The following is a 20,098-nucleotide window of genomic DNA, read 5'->3' on the forward strand; positions in this document are numbered from 1 at the left end:
CAACATGTTTATCATCCCTTCTTTGCTATCCCCAATATTCAGTCACAAGTTGGATACTACAATCTAGGCAACCTATTTTTAAAGTATGCTCTGACTCTGCACTCCTTAAAAACTATTGGTCGTGTGCCCCCATTGGTAAGTTTTCTTTTAATAGTCAGTCAGGGGACTCAAACAATTTAACAAAGACATTTATTGAAATGATGTCAGAAGAACTTTAGCTAAAAAAGCATTCTACCATAATATTCCTCTGTAACATAGAATCTACTCTCTAACAAACACAGGTCAATACACAGTGTACCCAAATAGAGAGGAGCATACAGGCAGTCAAGGTGACCTATACCTCCAATACTACAGAATCTCTAAATCCATTACATTTTCAGCATCCTCACGCTCATGCAGTGATGTGTTTTGGGGTACATCATCTCAACTGTACATGTTGTTCGGCTGAGAATTCTGGATCTGTTCTTTTCCATACCTCAAATCTTGATGATGACCAAGGATAATTCTCTTTTGACTTTCAGTTTGAGGTCTTGACTCACTAGATCTGCTTTCCACTGGATACATTGTCTTCTACAAGTTGGGTAGATCTGCTGGAGGATGACAAGGATAGTGAAGGATAGTGGAGAATCTTTCCCTCTACAGTCCCAAATTGACTCCCTTCTTAAATACCAGAACTCTTACCTCTCAGAACTGTTTTTTGCCTCAATTCACTCCCTTAAAGAGAGTGGTCTATTTTTTAAGTGACTACCAGCATTATGGCTAATCCTCAGGTCACTCAATAGCCAACTAATCTCTACTTTCATCAAGTGTAACAGGAAAACTTCAATCAATCAATCCAAAAACAATCTATTAAAGCTCTATTATATACTAGGTTCTACACTAGTTCCTAGAGATAAAAAAATAAAAATTAAACATTTTCTTATTTGCAAATAACTTACACTTTAATGGGGAAGACAACAAATGTATTATAGGCATTACAGATTCAAAACAAAAAATCTCCAAATAAATAAAAGTAATGGAATATAAAGTTGTTTGCGAATGAGGGCTCTTATAGTGAAAGATTAAGGAAAACTTTCAGGTAAAAAAAATGGATTTGGAACAGGATCTTGAAGGTAGATACTTCTTTTCATTTGTTCAAGACTTGAACACCTTATTGTCTGTTACCTGCCCCTTACCTTCTGTAATTTCATCAAAAAGCTGGCAGGAAACCACTTAATCAAAAGCATTCTCATCAAATTCCATTCCATATCATATAAATGTAAATATATACATATACTACAAACACCATTCACCCATATACCAGCCTCTTCTTTCATTGGGAAGTTCTACTCAGGTATGATGTCCAAATTGTCAACTTCCATTTCTTTCTTGACTCTTACTTCTGATGTTCTGGACTGTTCCACCATACCTCAGCTGCTGTTTCATCCTCCCTCAATGCCTGTGGTCATCTCATCCTGAAACATCTATGCATTCCTACATCTTTTTCATCATGAAATATCAATCCACATTTCCAGGTCCCTTCTTTCCTTGGTGAGTTTCTTCAGGGGTCTCCACTTTGAGGAGAGACTCTAAGCCAATAACATTCATTTTCTACCTCTGCTTCTGTCTTTTTTGGGTTTCCCTCATACTGGCACAATCACCCCCATTCCTATGTTCTCTCTTTTGAGTATTGTCTTACTCATTAGAATATAAACTCCTTCAGGGCAGAGTCTATCTTTTTACTCCTGTTTATATCTCCACTTTTTAGCAAAATGCCTGCCTTAATTACTTAGTAAATGTTTCTTTCCTGACCATGATGGCTGACATTAGAATCTGGAAACCCTGGGTTCAAGTCTCCTCTCTGACTCATATGTGTTATTCTGGGGGAAACTACTTAACTATTCAGTGCTCTAATGCAATTCTAACACTACAATTTGGGATAAGGTCTCAATTAGAAGTTCCCTGTACTAATGAAGTCTGAAGTTCTAAATTTATTCTTATCTGTCTATATATTTATCTATCTACTCTCAAATGATACAGATCAAAATCACTCTAAGATTATCATGGTAAGTGATCTTTGAAAGTAATTGTTGGGGGGCAGCTAGGTGATTCAGTTGCTAAAGCACCAGCCTTGGAGTAAGGAGGACCTGAATTCAAATCTGATCTCACACAATTAATAATTACCTAGCTGTGTGAACTTGGGCAAGTCACTTAACCCCATAATCTTGCAAAAAAAAAAGTAATTATGGTCAAAAAATTTGTCACTCTAAAGTCATTAGGATGGTCTCTCTGAATTTAGCTAATTTGGTCATTAAAAGACAGATTTGCCCTTGAGAACCCAGGGTGACTTCTATCCAAATTGAGAATGACTTTAATGGATTAAATGTGCTATATCATATTTATGATGTAAATGTATGTATAGGGAGAATTTAACTTGTTCTAAACTTTTAATAAAGATATACCTAATCTATGTGAAGACACAATTTGCTAGTACTTCAGATTTTACAATACTATGTTAACACTAGATATGATACAAATTCAGACATGATATGTACATTTTATTTTGTTTTGCTTTTTCCATTCTAATTAAGTAAATTTGGGGTCTAAAACTGCCAAGCAGTAGTTATACCTATAATATGCCTGAAAGAATCTATAAAACATAGCAATATATTGTTTTTAATATGTGATCTGCTTGGAAACATGCACCAAATATTGCATGGGATTAATTCAATTAAATCTATACAGCATGTGGCTCCCAAATAAATTTGAGTCAAACTCACATTTATTATTCAGGACTTTGAAATAAAGCTTGATTTCCTTGTTCTTAGGTCTAAAATGTGAATTCCTTTCTTGTTTAATTGCCAATTTTAAAAAAATTCATCATTCTCTGATATCCCCCAATCATGAGCTGTAGGAATGATTTCTAAGTGTTGAAATTGACTCAGTCTCTAGTGCATATTTACTGATAAGAAAGATCCTATTTTAGCAATAAAGCCATGTGAAATGTATTACAATGATGCCATTTAAGTCTAAAATTCAAAAGGTATTTATAGTAGGGAGAAAAAGGAGTCCTTAAAAGGTTATTTAGACTATGGTATAAAGGCCCAATATATCCAGTGTCCCTTTGGTTTGACAAGCTGCCATAACTGTCTAGAATAGCCCTAATGATCATACAGAAAACCCATTTAGAAAACAAAATGAGGATCTATGATGAGAAGAATTTCATTCTTGTTTGACAACGCTCATGTAGATATCTGTGTAATCCTTTCATAGGCTTATTGTAACAGAAAGAATATGCACCTATGGGACATCATGTAAATGTACATTTCTATAACATCACTGTCTTCTGAAATGATAGATTTTTTTCCAAAGGAAAGTTTTGTAACCTCCTACCATTTGTCGTTGAAAGCATATTTAAAAAAAAAAAAAAACATTGGTTCTATTTTATAATGAAATTCTGAGGCAAGACAAAAATGTGTCTTCTTTTGCAATAAAATATAACAGCTCCATCTTGAGGCCAGATCATTTCATTACACTTTGAATGATTAAAAGTTGAAAAAATTGTTACATTATGGAATTCCTAAGGAGTTCATTACCTTCTTTTACTTTTGGGGAGAGGGAAAAGTTGTGACATTCTACTTTACTCTTTTTCTCAGAATAAAATTTCAAATACATAAGTTCTACTTTAATATTGAAGAAATAAGAATACTATATTTCAAAGAGATTCCAATTAAGTTTCCAATATTTTACTTAGAAATGTCAAATTGTGGGGCAGCTAGGTGGTATAGTGGTTAAAGTACCAGCCCTGGAGTCAGGAGGACCTGAGTTCAAATCTGACCTCAGACATTTAATAATTACCTAGCTGTGTGACCTTTGGCAAGTCGCTTAACCCTATTTCCTTGCAAAAACTTAAAAAAAAAAAAGAAATGTCAAATTGTTCAAACTAGACTTTATATAATAGTTGACTGGTCATCAGTGAAAAATAGATTTTGTTTTGTGGTTTATAGAGAAAACTCAAAATGAGATTCTCAAAATGAGAATCATTATATAACCTAGAGTGGTAAATCTTGTCGGCAGACAGGCCTTAATTTGTTAATTTTCTAGCAAATTTTAACTTTCTAAAAGTTTCTTTTGAAACCAGTCTAATCACTATCATGAGATCATAGGATTTAGATTAAAAAGGATTGAACAGTCTGTTCATTTTTATAAATGAGGAAATTAAGGCCCATGTAAGTGAAATGACATATCCAAGAATAGAAAATAGGAGAACAATTCATAATTACAAATCCTGGGCACTTACCATGATGGCAAGTTTACTTTTTGGATGATAGGTCATCTTATGGAAGGGACATTTGTAGTCATCTAGTACAATTCTTTCCATTTAATGATGAGGAAATTTAAACTCAATAAAGTAATTTACCCAAGAAAATACAGGTAGGAAATAAAGGAGCCATGATTCAAATCCAAGTTCTCTGACTCCAAATCTAATCATCTTCTCTTGGTACCATAATGCTGCCTCCCATCTCTCTCTTGGAATTGTGGTACTGTCTGAGGGAGCATACAGATAAAACTAGATTTTGAATCAAATGACCTGAAAATAAGGATCCATGTAAATTAATGTGATTTGACTAGACAATCTCAAGTAGCCCTTTCAACTCTACATCCTATGACTGTGGCTATTCCATTATAGAACCATATCATTCAAGTTTTCCTCATCTTCTTGTATATATCACTCATGAATTTCAAAGTACTATCATGTCACAGAATCTCAGAATTGGATGAGATGTCATCACCTAGTTCTACCTACCAGCTGAATAAAATTATCTGATAAATAGCATTCAATTTTGACATGCATTTTGCTTGAAAATTTCCAAAAAGGGTTACATGCCGGGGGATGTTGATAAATGTTTCACTATCCAGAACTTGTATGTATGTATATTGTGCATATGTGTGTATTATATATATGAATATACCCAAACACTAAGTTTAGTCTATATTAATTAGACAATCAATAAAATAATATATAAAACCCTAATTTGTACTTTTGCCAATTTCTGATGTGTAAATTCTCATGTAAGCCAATCTAAGCTGGCTCCAACATACCCCTGGTTACCTCCCAAGACATCCCATTTCATTTTGGGGATAGCTTTAATTGTTAAAAAAGCATTTTGAGCACATAGATCCTAAATCTGCTTCTCTATAACATGTTTATTTGTGAGTTATTATTATTATTATTATTATTATTATTATTACCTAAAACTGCCACATCTTCCTTCATCTCTGTGACTTGAGAAAAAGTCTGAAGTTTCAGGAGAAATCATATGGAAAAGGGGAATGTTGCTGAGAAATGATGTATTCTTTCCCCTGGGACCACCATGGCTAGAAGACTTCCTGGTGTCCTGAGCCTGTACCCATTTTTGTTCCTCCCCAGTGAGTCATACCTTCCTGTAACAGACTTGAAACATTGCTGAGGAATGATTTGGGGTGATATTTTTAAAAATTCAGCTTCCTGTCTCTAAGATTTTTCTCTTGTCATATTTTTCTTTTCATTCCAGATGGTTCATAAGATGGTCAATTAAAAACCTCTAAACCTGCAACTCTTACAAATAGAAAGTCTACCAAAGGGTCCCCCCAAATACACAAAAGGTCATCTGAATAGACAATGATTTTTTGTGTACAAATGACTTTTTGTTATTTTTACCCTTTTAAAAGAAGTGGAGCAAGCAGTCATTTCCTTTTCTCTCTATTTTATTTTATTTATTTCTCTCTATTATTATTCTGAATGTCATCTCCTGTCCCTCTGACCTCCTACAGACCACTCATATTGTTGGAATGTTGTGAGATTGCTTTTCTGTACTTAGCTATTCAACCTGAATTCTGCCTGTAGAGAGCAATGCAGTGTCCATCAAATTTGCTCTCTGAATTTGCCCTTTGCAGTGGGTTTTTGTTGAAGGTTAAGTATTTGGATTTTGGGGGGTTTTTTCCCAAAGATAGGCAGACCTTGTGATTATCTAGACATTCCATTATGGAAACTCCCCCAACTGAAGAAAATTAAAACTTATCTGTAACTTATATTGAATAGTCCATTGAGACAGTAAGAGATTTGCCTATGGTTGTCGTACAACCAACACTGTTTAGGACTTGAACTTGGATCTCTGGATTGAAGTCCCCTGTTCACTCTACTGTGTTTCACTACCTCTTTAGACATTTGTGTCCCTGAAGATGCATTTGATATTATGGTAAAAGCAAAACAAGGTGCCTATACTTCCCATTGATACTTTGCCAGCATTCATTAAGTGCCTCCATAACCTTAAGCCATCATTAATACCATTTGAGTTGCTAAATACCATCTCCAGATTCAATCCTTGTTATCCTGCCCAAAAGGTAAACTTCCTTATTTATATCTTTTTCTGTTAATAACTGACAAAGTAAGCATTGTGTTCTTTTTGCTGAGGCATTTCACTGTAAACTAGCTTGGTTTGAAAGATCTTTGAACCCTGGCCACTTGTAGAAAATCATAGGAAAAACATTATTTTAGGAAAAATAAATATTTTCATTGAGAATGGAGGAATTAATCACTGGCATTGAAAAAATTGAGCTTAGAGTCAAAAGATCTAGGTTCCAGCCTCAGTTAGGACAATTTTTTAGCTCTGCTATTATAGCAATAATTCACATTTCTGTACAATGCTTTCCTCCCAGAAACTTCTCTTATTCTCCCCACTTTACAGATGAGAAAACAGATCCTCAAAAAGTGTAGTTAAATGCCTTAGCCAAGATAATGCATCTAGTATTAAAGTTAAGATTCAAATCCAGGTCTCTCCTAATTATAGGTTATGGATGGGTTAATTATCCCATTATAAATGCTGACTTTCACAATCATTTATTCATTCAATAAACAGTTATTAAGCAACAATCTTTGTCATACACAATGCTTATCACTCGGGATGCAAAACGAGAGAAAAGAAATTCCCTGTCCTTAAGGATTTTATAAGCATGTGGGGGAAACAAGATGCAACTGTGTGTGTGTGTGTGTGTGTATGTGTGTTTGTGTGTATGTGTGTGTGTGTACATACATTCATACTTACTTAAAGAAAATCATTTAAGTTACTGAATGGAAAATGGATTCAAAGAAGCAGCTAGGTGAAACAGTCAATCCATTTTCCATGGAACTGAGACACTTAATAATTCCCTAGTTGTGTGACCTTGGGCAAGTCACTTAATCCCATTGCCTTAAATAAATAAAAGTTAAAAAAAAAAAGAAAATGGAGTCAAGTACAGACAGACTTGAGGCAGGGAGACCTACAAGCAAAATATTGCAATAGCTCAACTTCGAGTTAATGAGAGTCTGCTCTAGAGTGGTGGCTGTGTCAGAAGAGAGAAAGAGAAGGGTTCAGGAGATTTTACAAAGATAAAATCAACAGACCTTGGCAACAACTCGGATCTGAGCAATAAGAAATAGTAAGGAGTCCAGGAGGATTCTTAGGTTCACTTCATTTCTCATTTGTAAAATGAACATGAGTACATATTTATATACTCACTACTTCACAGAGCTATTCATTGGGAAATGTTCTGTAAATTTAATTTGCTATATATACAGCAATTATTTTCACTCTTTATTTTTATAAAGAGCAACCCTTAATTAGAATATTCTAGAAAACTCTAGAACCCAGGGGTAGGGTAGGAAGGAAATCTTAATGCAAAAAAATAAGACTGTTTTTTGCAAATAAAAGTTTTGTTTAAAATATTTTTAAGTAATTTGAATATATTAGATTGTCCTCAATAGAAGAGCTCTGATTGATTCCAGTTCAACTCTCTTCCCTTTCCAGGAGAGTTCCTGTCTACTTTCAATCTTCTTCCTATTTTGTGTGTTTTGATAAAATCTCCACTTGAAAGTAATGTCCTGAAGCCTCTTCCAATCAATAATACCTCCTTTACCTGGGTCATCATTGTAAAATCGGATAGGAAACTTTTTTACATATTCAGAAAGTCCTTAAACATTAAACATTATATATGAAAATATGAACCTTTACAATAGACTGTGTTCAGCCTAGAGAACAACAAAGAGAAAAGAAAAATGTTAGTAGAAATGCAGTGACACAAGAGCATGGAGCTTATTAGCCTTCCATGTGGAGTCCATACTTTGAGTTCTACCAGTGCGGGGGAAATTACTTTGCTCATAGTCCTACCATTTTTGCTGTTGTTCAGTCATTTTCAATTATGTCTGACTCTTTGTGACCCCTTTTGGGGTTTTCTTGGCAGAAATACAGGAGTGGTTTGTCATTTCTTTCTCTAGCTCATTTTACAGAGTGTGACTTGCATGGGATCACACAATTAGTAGTGCCTGAGGCCATATTTGATCAGGAAGAAAAGATTCCTGACTCCAAGGCCAGCACTCTATCCACTGTACTACCTACCTGCCCCCCTTATCTACCTTAGTAGTCACCAACCTGCTCTATATTTCTTTTATGCCACAGAGCAATGTGAGCTAACATCACTTCAACTCAACTGAAAAACCCTCTTAAATTTGCTATTTAAAAATATTTTCATATATATTTGCATAAGCTAACTAGAATTCATATTATATTAAAAGACAAAGATAAAGAGGAAGAGTATGTAGAAAAGAAAGGATGTAAATTTTCAAATCTGAAAATTGATATAGGTAAACTAAGTTGTTAAAAACATATAAATCTATTTAAGCTCAAATTATTGTATTTGAATTTCAAGTAATAGTTAACTATCTATCCAGATTCTTAGGAGTAGACTTATCTGAAAATGGAAAATTGTTGGGGAAAGATAATGACAGTTTCAATCTGTATAGAAGCACAATTATGTGATTTTCCATGGAAAGGAAGTACAGGATTGTTAGAAGAAGGAAACCTATATGGTAGGGGAGGGTACATCATTTGCTCCTCCCACAATTATTTCCTAGGGAATAAAGAAATAACTTGAATAAAAATCACAGGCTACTATCCTAAAGAAACCTATGAGTGCTTCAATTCCAAAAGAATCTTCTATGCTAGATTATAATATCAGTGGTTCAAATTATACAACACTGAAGTTTATAGAATAGTCTCCTTACAATGTTTGTTTGCATGCGTGAATTGGATTTGAGTGAGACGGAGTTGTACAAAGACATCAGTCTCACTCTCTCTTCCAAAAATAAGTGAAGCCAAAAAAATCAGAATGCCTGGTGATGACTTGGGATTCAGTGGATGACCTTGGCTTCCTCCATGTTTGATCAAGATTTAAGTGTTTCATAGCCACAGGTTTATCCACCTTCAAGATTGTTGGAATAAATTATTCTTATTCACCCACTACTACAAGCAGGATATTGAGGGAAACCTTCACTTGCTTGGGGTAGATATTTCCTAACTCATCAATGGGTTTGATCCCTCTTGGTTACCCTCAACTGGGTTTAGCCCATCTGTTGAGATGCTTTACTGGGGTGTAACTGCTTTGTATTCTACAGCTTTTTGGAGCCACAGGGGAGACTTTGGGTTACAGGTGGTCACCAAAGGTGGATGAACCACCCTAAAAAGGTCTCAGCAAACCCTCACACCAGAGTGAGCTAGTCCTTCCTGAACACCTTATAAATCCCAATCTCCTTATAATATTTTGAGGTACTATACCCATTTGATAGATGAAGAAGCTGGGGCTCATATAGGGTTAAGTATTTTGTTCATGACCATATTGCTAGTAAATGATACAGTTGTGATTCAAGCTCAGATCACCTCACTCAAAATCCAGCATTCTTTTCAGTATACCTTCCTGTTTCCCTGACATCTACGTGAATGACAAAGGATATCAGTATCAAACCAACCAACCACATGTTCATGGATTCATTTCTGCCTCTCTGGTCCTCTCTTCTTCTGTTCCTCTGCTTCCAATTCTTTCCAACATTCTCTTCCCATCCTTGAACTCAGGTAGTAACTGTAGAAAGTTTAGCTCTTAGAAAACTACCTGCCAACTGCTTAAACAAAGGTCTATAGAGCTGTCATAAAAATAGAACATATTACCACTGGTTTTTCCTCTCACTTTTATTTCAACTGCTTTTTACCTTTCTGCTTTCCTATGTTATCTGTTCACCCTGCCTTGGTGCCTTCTCTCTCTCTTAGTCCTTTCATAAAACTTCCCTTCTATTCTTCATCTAAGGTATTGATATGCAATCCTTCTCTTCATTTTTATTCTATTTAGAAAAGTACAAAGTATCATAAATATTTTAACATCTATATTTGTCTTAATTGAAATTCTAAATATTTTAAGATCAAGAAAATTATCACTAAAAATATATTTTGTTTGTTATGACAAGAAGGGGAAGAAACAATGTTGGGTGTTTAAGGCAGGAAAAGACTGTTTTGAGTATGATTTTATTTAGACTCAAACTGAGTCTACCCAAAGTCAACCAGAGATAAATAATAAGGTCTTTCAGAAGAAACATGTTCTCAAAGAGTCAGAAAATATGAGTTCTAATCCTAAGTCTACATTAATTCACTGTCTATCTTTGATTAAGGAAGGCATTTGGTCTGTCTGGGTCTCTGGGTTCTCATTTGTAAAATAAAGATATTGTGCTAGATGATCCCTAATACCCTTTGCAAGCTTGGTGTTCTTTATGGTCCAGTGAAACTAAATTTATAATCAACATGACATAGCCATATTGATAGTGTGGTTATCTAGATAAAATTTATTCACATAAGCCCTCTATATTCATTATTAGCTACTACTACATTATAAAGTAAGGAATAGAGACTTATTTTAATATCTCAATCCTGGTCCTCAAAACAATGTTTTAAGGTGAGAGATTTAAGCAATATAAGAAAAGAATCAAGTAATTGCTGCAGCCCCATATCACTACTCTACTGACCACCTTCCAGTAAGTGGATGGTGTCTTGTTCCATGGCTGAGTTAGATCAATTGCATATACCATAATAATTACAGCTAACATTTTGGGGCACTTTTAAGGTTTACCAAATTTACTATCTCATTTGAGCCTCACAACTACTATTTGAGATATATGCTATTATCCAGATTTACAGATGAGTTAACTGAGACCTAGAAAGTTTAAGTAATTCATAAAGCTGTTAAATGTCTTATTAGTTGCCATATCTTTCTGACTACTAAGTTTGCTGACTAGAAATAGTCTGGGGAATAGGAGAGAGAAAGAGAAGCAAAGGGTAAAGGCGTTTCTCCTATGCCTATTCTCCTCTTCCCTGACCTCCACAACAAAAAAAAGAGAATGATAAACAGAAAAATATCTTGGTGGAATGAGGAAGAAATCCTCTCTTTCTCTCTCTCTCTCTCTCTCTCTCTCTCTCTCTCTCTCTCTCTCTCTCTCTCTCTGGCAAAATTGCATCATGGGTCATAGACCTAAGAGATGGTACAGCATGGGTTTCCAACCTTTTAGCTCTTCTGGGTCTCATCACCCAATAAAAACTTGTCAAGGGTTGAATATAGAATTTATTTATTACTTCAGTGTGACCCAAATTACCAATGACTGTAATAATAAAATGTAATGATGCCACATGAATGGGCTTTGAGGGCCACAGGTTGGATTCACCTGCCTTAGAGCTTGCCTCATACAATCTGCTTGTTTTCCAGATGAGGAAACATAGTCTCTGAGTTGTTAAGTGACTTTCCCAGTGGCACACGGGTAATATGCTTCAGAGCTTGAATTCAAGCTGAGGTCTGCTATTTCCAAAAAAAAAAAAAACCATGTTTCTTAACTTCTTTCTTGGAAGTGTGTTGGAGGTGTCAGTGATGCAAGGGAGAAAATAAAAATAATGCATATTTCTATAGTGTTCTAATGTTTACAAAATGCTAATTTTACTATGAGAGAGGTAAGAGAAGCCTCATTCCCATTTTTACAGGGCTCCAAAAATGGGTAATTTTTATCTGACACTTTAAGGTTTGCAGAACCTTTTATTTGTGTTTTCTCACTTGATATACACAACCCTATGAAGTAAATGCTTATTTCATTAATCTTTTTTTAAAGATAAAGAAACTGAGATCCAGAAATTCAAGTGACTTGTCCAGAATCACACTGCTAGTAATTGTCAGAGGCAGGATTCAAACAGAAGTCCACCGGACTCCAAGTTTAACATTCTCTCCACTTGTTCACATTAGATATTAATTAAATGATTTTGTAAGCAAGTATCATTTTCTTTGTTTTAATGCTGAAGTAACTAATGTCCTCAAAGTTTCAGTAATTTACCCAGACCACTTGCAAGGCCAATACGGGTCAGAACAAAGATTCAAACACAAGTCTTCCCAGTACAATACCACTTTTCTTGTCAAATACTGCGAATTTCTCTATTTAAATAAATATAGCAGAATCACTCCAGAGATTACATAGACATTTTTTATTTGACTTGAGATCTATATTCTTAACACTCACAGACACTGGATGATTCTTTCTGTGAATGTGCACACCATACAAGGGTACAGCACGTTAAATAAAGCTGTGTGTATGACTTTTTTATTTACATGCCTCTTGCATGGAGATATAATAATAATGTTGATACCCAAATATAGCTCTTTTTGGAAATAGAACAAAGAAAATGTGGACTTTGAGATTTGGGGTTACTTTCAAACCTTTGATTCTGTGATTTTTCATCCTTAAAAAAATCTTATTTTAAGTAGCCTATGAATGTTTGCTATTTTTATAGTGAATAAAGTCATTTGGCTCCAGGGAAGACATCTCTGAGGCTCAGGTTTTCTAGTTGTAAAATAGAGATAGTAATTCTGCCCAGCAGATGATAATAATTCTTAATTGCTTCAAGAAACCAGACAAGGGAAAGAATTGTTAGACTTCAAAATAGGACAAGGAAGTTCCAGCTATAGCTGTGCCAGAAAAGTATACATTCCATCTTTTTCCCCTGGCTGGATTTCAAATATGTTTCATGTAATTCTGCCTTCAAGCAAACATTCCAGGATGGGTCTTCTTACATTTGTTAGAAATGAAATAGGTAGATTTCCAGCCTCTTCCCTGGCAATTCAGGGACCACTTGGGTGGCACTCACACCAATGGGCTTTGTCATGCCCCAGAGGCACATGAGTCATGAGGCTTCAATACCTGGGGGAGTCAGCAGTTGGTTAAAGATTTATCAGGTCAGGTCTATCCCTTTTTAGCAGTGGTCATGTTTGGAGAACTCAGGATAATTACATTTTGTGCCCACATTTCTTTATCAGAACAATTTGGTTAAAATAGCGATTAGGATAGTCATATTGAATAAGGCTTTGAATATAGAAGATTTTCTTGAATGAATGAGTAGTATTTATATGCACTTACTATGTCCCAAATATTGTGCTAAGAAATGAAAATACAATTACTGAAAATAAGATAATTCTTTCCCACCCTCAGGGAGTGGCAGGTGATCTGGGAGAGATCTGGAAAGGCACAGGGATGATGAGAGGAGTGATGTTTGTCCTTCCTTCTGGAAGAAGACCATGACATCAGGGAGGTGGTGCCATGACAAAATGAATTGGATTTAAGTGCAAAGACATCAGCCTCACCTCTGGAGCTACCTGGGTTCAGTGGCCTGATATGGATCAGGACTGCTGGAGATGACCCTGGATGCAGTGAGAGCCCTTGTCCTTCTTAAGCCAGAGGCAACATCCATTCAGTAAGATTAGGTAAGAAACAAGGCAAAGAATGGCTGCTTTTACCTAGACAAGAAAAGAAAAGGTTACTACTTAAAATGTGAATGACTCATTCCACTGTGGATTTAGTGTGGAGCAGATAGCTTTGATTTTTTTTTTGCTTGTTTCCCTTCATTCGTAGCATCTGGAATGAGTTCCAGCTTCACATAGGAATCTGAAAATCCAATCAGATCCATAAGGATCAATTCGGGGGGGTGGTATCTTGTACATAAGGTCAGAGTCAGAGGTGTACAAAGATGGCCCTGGCCCTTAAGAAGTTTATAGTTTCATAGAAGAGTTTCAACTAGATAGATAGATAGATAGATAGATAGATAGATAGATAGATAGATAGATAGATAGAAAAATAGGCTGAACCAATCAAATGTAAGTTCCACAAGGGCAGAAATTTATGCTTTGGTAGGTCCAAAATCTAGCATACAATAAGTCTTTAATAAATGCTTCTTACTTGACTGCTTAATTATAATGTTTCCTTCCTGCACTGAAATTCTGAGGTTCTGTGATATTTTCTTTTTCTTTATATTTATTATTTATAGCTAAGGTTGATTTGAATATTACTGAGGCAAGGAGAGAATGAGAAGTGGTTGAGGGAAGGAAAATGTTTCCAGAAGGCCAAGGAGATAATGGCTTCAGTGTGTGTGACCCGGACAACTGCAGTCCCAACTCCCAGACACTGAATCAAATGCAGGCTTCCAATTCAGGACAGACAGGGCTCCAGAGCAGCCTCGGGTTCTCACAAAGCACTAGGAGGCCTGGAAGCAGTACTCTCAGACCTCATCATCCTTCACGGCCTAAAACTTTACCACTATAGGCAAGATGCTTGGAAGGTGGGCACCTACACAAGGGAGGGTATTTAAAAGTTCTGGAAAGTCATAAGGATGATGAGTTTAGTGAGAGGGCACTTGATTAACTGTCTCATCCTTTCAACTAATAGTAGTGTTGATTTGATTATTCTTCCCAGGAGAACTTCCCCTGATTGTTAAAAACTCCTGGTCTAGGAATAGGATTATTATAAACTGTGAAGGAAGGAAGAAGGAAGAAGGAAGAAGAAGGAAGAAGGAAGAAGAAGGAAGAAGGAAGAAAGAAGGAAGAAGGAAGAAATAAGAAGGAAGAAGGAAGAGAAGGAAGGAAGGAAGGAAGGAAGGAAGGAAGGAAGGAAGGAAGGAAGGAAGGAAGGAAGGAAGGAAGGAAGGAAGGAGAGAGGGAGAAGAAAAAGTGAAGAGATATTCAAAATATGTCAGATTGAGGGAAGAATGAAGAGATTTAGAAGTTAAGAGATCATAGGCAACCCTTGGAAGAGCAGCTGCTCCCTTGTGATCCTATACAGGAAACAGGAAACATTAAAAAAAAAACAGACTCATAGTTCAATGAATTGTACCAGTCATCTGTTTCTGATGCACCAGAATTTTCCTCTGGACTATCTTACTGAGTTACTACTCTATTCTACACTCACTTTCTTAAGTCCCTAGCTCCTTAATACTTCATTCAAGCTTGTTAATGCCATTTCTGATCAATGCCATTCTGGATTTCTACTTAAGACTCCATTTTCCTCTATTTATTGGTCGACCACCATGTTGTCTCATCCTAGATTATGTTCCCCAAGATAGTTGCTTGGACTACAATTCCCAGATAAACTTATAAGAAGGTAGTAGGCAGTCATCTTGTATCCATGGTTAATACATACCATACCCTCAGGAAATTATTTTCCTTTTGAAAAATGGGATTGATGTCTTTAAAATGTCAGAAGAAATCTGAAGTAAAAGTTTTTTTTTATTACTCAAAATTAATTAAATCTTTGTTCCATTATACAACAATGTTAGTTATCTATTAGTTCAATAGAAAGTAAAATCAGTAGAAAGCTAACAAAATGCATGTATGATGGGACTTTTTGCTGGGAAAAATACTGAATAGAATAAATTAGTAAGGAGGTAAAACAGATAATTTTAAAAAGCATGATAATTATTTTTAAAGCATTTGATTTAATCTAGAATTTTAACATTTACCCAACCAAATATTTGTAAGAGTTGGTAACAAAGCTAAAATCGTCTTCAGGATAAAGGCACACCCATCAATTTTGTACCATCAAACATATTTATGAGCCAAACTTCTAATTATTGAAGAGATTAGTAAAATAAATTTGGGAGTTATTTGAATAAAAAAACAATAGTTTTATTTGAATAACAGATATTATCTCTATAATTTGCAATGTAATCTCTTTTATAGTTAATTAAAAAGAGTGTTAGTAGAACATAATTTCCATTCTATACAGCTAAACTGTCTCATATAAATTTATGAGTGCACCAGCTGTTTCTACTGTTTCATTTAGATGGCTTATCCTTACATTCCCTTGAGTTGATAAGTAGCCCTTCTCTGTTACAAGAAATTCCTTGTACATACCCATACAACAGCTGTACTTGTGTTTAAACTCCACAACACTTAAGGTTGTTTTGCTGGTCATGGTACCTGCAAAATTTGGCTTTTTTATATACTATTTCTTATGGATAAAAAAAATTAATTCAATGACTTCCCTTTCCTCCTTTGGAAGATTTAGAGCTTTATGTTATATTAGATTTTTTTTACTTAACTGCAGAGATTTTATGACCTGACATCTTAAATTCAAAATGGGACTCAAAGTATTATTGTTCAAAAACAAGAAAAAAGTTAGCAATTGGTTGTCAAAATATTTTTAAACCCCAGTTATTACTTAAACCATTATTTTCCCTTTTTAACGCTATTTTTAAATTTTGGCTTCTGCATTTTTTCCTCTCCTTATTACTCTTCTATCCATTGAGTGGGTTCCAATTATACATTTGAAGTCATGCAAAATATATTTCCATATTTCACTGTTGCAAAAAACAAAATTTAAAAGACACAAAAAAGCAATAAATAAAGTGAAAAAAGTATGTTTCTATCTATACTCAGAGTTCATCAGATTTCTCTCTGGAGTTGGATATTTTTCATCATTAATTCTTTGAAATTATCTTGGATCATTAGATTAATCAGAGTAGCTAAATTTTTCTCATTTGATCATCTTTACAATATTGATGTTACTTTAAATAATGTTCTCCTGGTTCTGCTCACTTCACTTAGACCATTAATTCTTAAACTTGTCTGTCCATGGACTTTTGGATATTTGAGTCTATTATAGATGATCCTAACTAATCTATTTGATGATACACAATTATTTCCCAGCAAATTTAACTATTCCATTCTTAGGTTTCTTGTCCTTATTTACCTGTTGAGAGGCTGGTGTGAAGAACAGAACTTCAGATTCTTGGGCTAGATGGAAAACAGAAAAAAAGGAAAGAGAAGGGATCTTCCTCAGAGAGATTTTTCAAAGTTTGACTTTTTTCCATCTTACCCCTTCCCCTTTGTCTATAAGTAGTCTTCTTAAGCTTTAGTCCAACAATTATTATTGTTTGCCCTTCATTCTTGAAGACCATGACATCAGGGAGGTGATAGTAGAGAAAGTGCCTGGAAATGCAAAGCACATTTGAGTGGGGATGGGGGGCAACCTTAACTTTCTCCTCCAGAACCATCTGGGTCCAGTGGCCAGAAATAAATCAGAACAACTGGAGGTGGTCCTGGATGCAAGGGAATTAGGGTTAAGTGATTTGCCTAAGGTCACACTGCTAGTGACAGACAAGTGTCTGAGGTTGGACGCAAACTCCCATCTTCCTGACTCCAAGGCCAGTGCTCTACCCACTGTGCCATCTCACTGCCCTTAATCTTTAGTCCAAAATTGAATGGTATGCTCAGAATATTAGTAATTTGAGTTAGCAATTTGTTCAATGATGCTGAGTTTCCTGTGCAGATTCACACTCCAGGGTCTCCTTTTGACCACCCACCTAAATTTTACAGAGGCTGTTGTCTTACCTGCAACCTTCTCCAATAGAGCTTCCTAATCAATTGCATCAAGCTCCAGCTACAACTCCAAAGAGTTACTTTGCATCCTTCCAAAATTCCTCCACTCCAAATTCTTTCCTGTGACAATTCCACTTCTAGATTAGGCTCCTATGTTCAATAACAATCTATCAGAATTTATTCCTCAGTGTTCTGCAACTCCCATTCCATCATTCTTTCTCCATATTTGTGATCCTGAATCTCTTGTTGCAATTAGGCAAATCCTGGGATTAGTTCCCTAATTCCTGTTCCCTTCATTTCAATCCCTCTCTAGCTATTCACCCCTTCCATTGTGCTCTCTGGAATATCTACTCCATGGGAAATAAACCAGCTTGTTTCTTAAAACATGTCTTTTCTTGATCCTTTCGTCTTGTCCTCCTTGACATGTGACTTTCTTCCGATGACACAGCTTCTCTGGCTACCTTCTCACCAACACACACACACACACACACACACACACACACACACACACACACAGCCCCATATATGTTATAGTGAAAGAACTGGAATACTCATTGCTCCTTATTGCCATTTCCAGGCACTTTCTCTACTATCATAATTCAGGACTTTCTTCTCTGAGAGTCATTCAATCTATATTTATCATCCAAATAAAGATTATGATGGCTGTTGTCTACTCAAAGACAATCTCCTTTATTATCCAGTCAATTCAGTACCTGGCTTACAGTCTTTTTGCCTTCTCAACTCTTGCTCTAATACTAGAGTACTTCAATATGCATATTGATATCCCCCCAAATACCCTAAATTCTTTATTTGTTTTCCACAGATACATACAAAGTTTGTAATACCTTTTTGTGATCCTCAATTTCTATTATTAAACTATAAAAATTACTTTATCTGATCAATTTATTTCCATTCCATATTATCTTCTGCCTTGCAACAAACACAAAAACTGTTTTTTTTTTGCCTTGACCCCTCATTTCTTTCCAAGGACATCACCCACTGTACATTCTACATACCCCCTCTTGACTTTTTGGTTAACCAGTCCAACTCTGCACAGTTCTCTGCTCTTGAGTTTCTCAACCCCTTGTCTTATTGAAAGTCTTGCTCTGACAAGCTTCAGTTTTTAATTATCCCCACCATTTGTTATCTTTTCTTCTACTCATGTGCTATTGAGAAAAACTAGAAAAATCATGAAAATGTTCTTCCTGAGTTCATTATATTTAATGTTACATAATCTGAACTGGGCCTTCACAGGAGCAAGACTATCCCATTCACCACTCCAACTTTTCCACAATTTTTTCACCCTTCTTCAAACCTCCCAGAAGGGCAGTTTGTTAAAGCTGTGGATAGAATACTGGGTCTGGAGACAGGAAGATCTGAGTTCAAATATGACTTCAAACACTAGCTGTGTGATAATGGGGATGTCAATGAACCTCTGTCTTCCTCTGGTACAAGTTCCTCAATTGTAAAATGAGAATCATAATAGCAACACCTATCTCCCAGGGTTGTTGTGAGGATAAAATGAGACAATATTTGTGAAGAAATGATGATCATAGCTTCTAGTATTTAACAGACACTTAATAAATTATTCCTTAATAATTTACTCCTTTCTTTCTTCCTTATCTTCCCCTTCTAACCTCTCAACTGAAAGTCTTATTTCATATTTCACCAAAATAATTGAATCATTCACCAAGAACTCCCTTTTCTTAACTTCTTCCTCATCTCACATTATTCTAATATTTCCATCTTTCCTTTCTGCAGTTCCAAAAGACTTTCCAACTCAAATCCCTCCAATTGTAGAAGTGATTCTATTCCATTCTGTCAGTCTCTCCCAAATTACTCATTTCATCCCTAGTGCCTACAAACATCCTCATGTCCTCCCCATCTGCAAAAAAACCCAAAATTGGTCAACCTAAATCTCTTTTCCCTTACTGGATAACCCTCTGGAGAAGATCATCTACAATAGATGACTGCATTTCCTTTTCTCTCATTTTCTTATCTTTAATCTAATTTCCAGTCATATCATTCAACTGCAATTGCTCTCTTCAAAGTTATCAATGCTCTTTTTTAACAGTCTAATCAAATGACTTGTTTTCAATCTTCCCCTTTCTTAACCATTCTTCAGTCTTTGACATTGTCTATCACCCTCTTTTTCTTGACTATCTTCTTTCTAGATTTTCACATTTCTCTCTATGTGACTTTCTTTCAATCTTTCTGACCACCTCCCAGTTTCCTTTGCTGGATCATTAGTCAAATAAGATCCTCCAAATATAGATACTTTTCAAGATTTTGTCCTTTTTCTTTTTTATTTTACATCTATACTATTCCACTCATCAACTTATATGGGTTCAAGGATTATCTCTATGAAGATTGAATCACATATCTATCATTCATCTCTCCATTGATTACTTCTCATTAAATTTTATAAAGTCTCAAAGGGGTTTTCTAATTGGTCTCAAATCCAAAAAGACCTTTTAGAAGAGCTCAAAAAGGATTTTTAAAACCAAAGAAGAGAGGAAAAAGAAAAATGGACAAAAGAAATGAGTCATAAGGGACAATTATGAAAAATGACTGAAGAAAACATTACCTTTAAAAGTTAGAT

General features: G+C 35.4%; 1 long non-coding RNA gene across 1 annotated transcript; it reads right to left on the reverse strand.

Annotated features, from left to right (window-relative positions):
* Positions 1-478: 478 nt before the first annotated feature.
* Positions 479-16,912, reverse strand: LOC141516198 (uncharacterized). Its single transcript, XR_012476625.1, has 3 exons — positions 16,868-16,912; positions 13,489-13,641; positions 479-587 (listed from the first exon to the last, which is right to left on the reverse strand). It is a non-coding gene; the product is annotated as an uncharacterized LOC141516198 (long non-coding RNA).
* Positions 16,913-20,098: the final 3,186 nt, after the last annotated feature.

Source organism: Macrotis lagotis, chromosome 3, assembly GCF_037893015.1.
Source record: "Macrotis lagotis isolate mMagLag1 chromosome 3, bilby.v1.9.chrom.fasta, whole genome shotgun sequence".
In the NCBI taxonomy this organism is placed as follows: domain Eukaryota; kingdom Metazoa; phylum Chordata; class Mammalia; order Peramelemorphia; family Peramelidae; genus Macrotis; species Macrotis lagotis.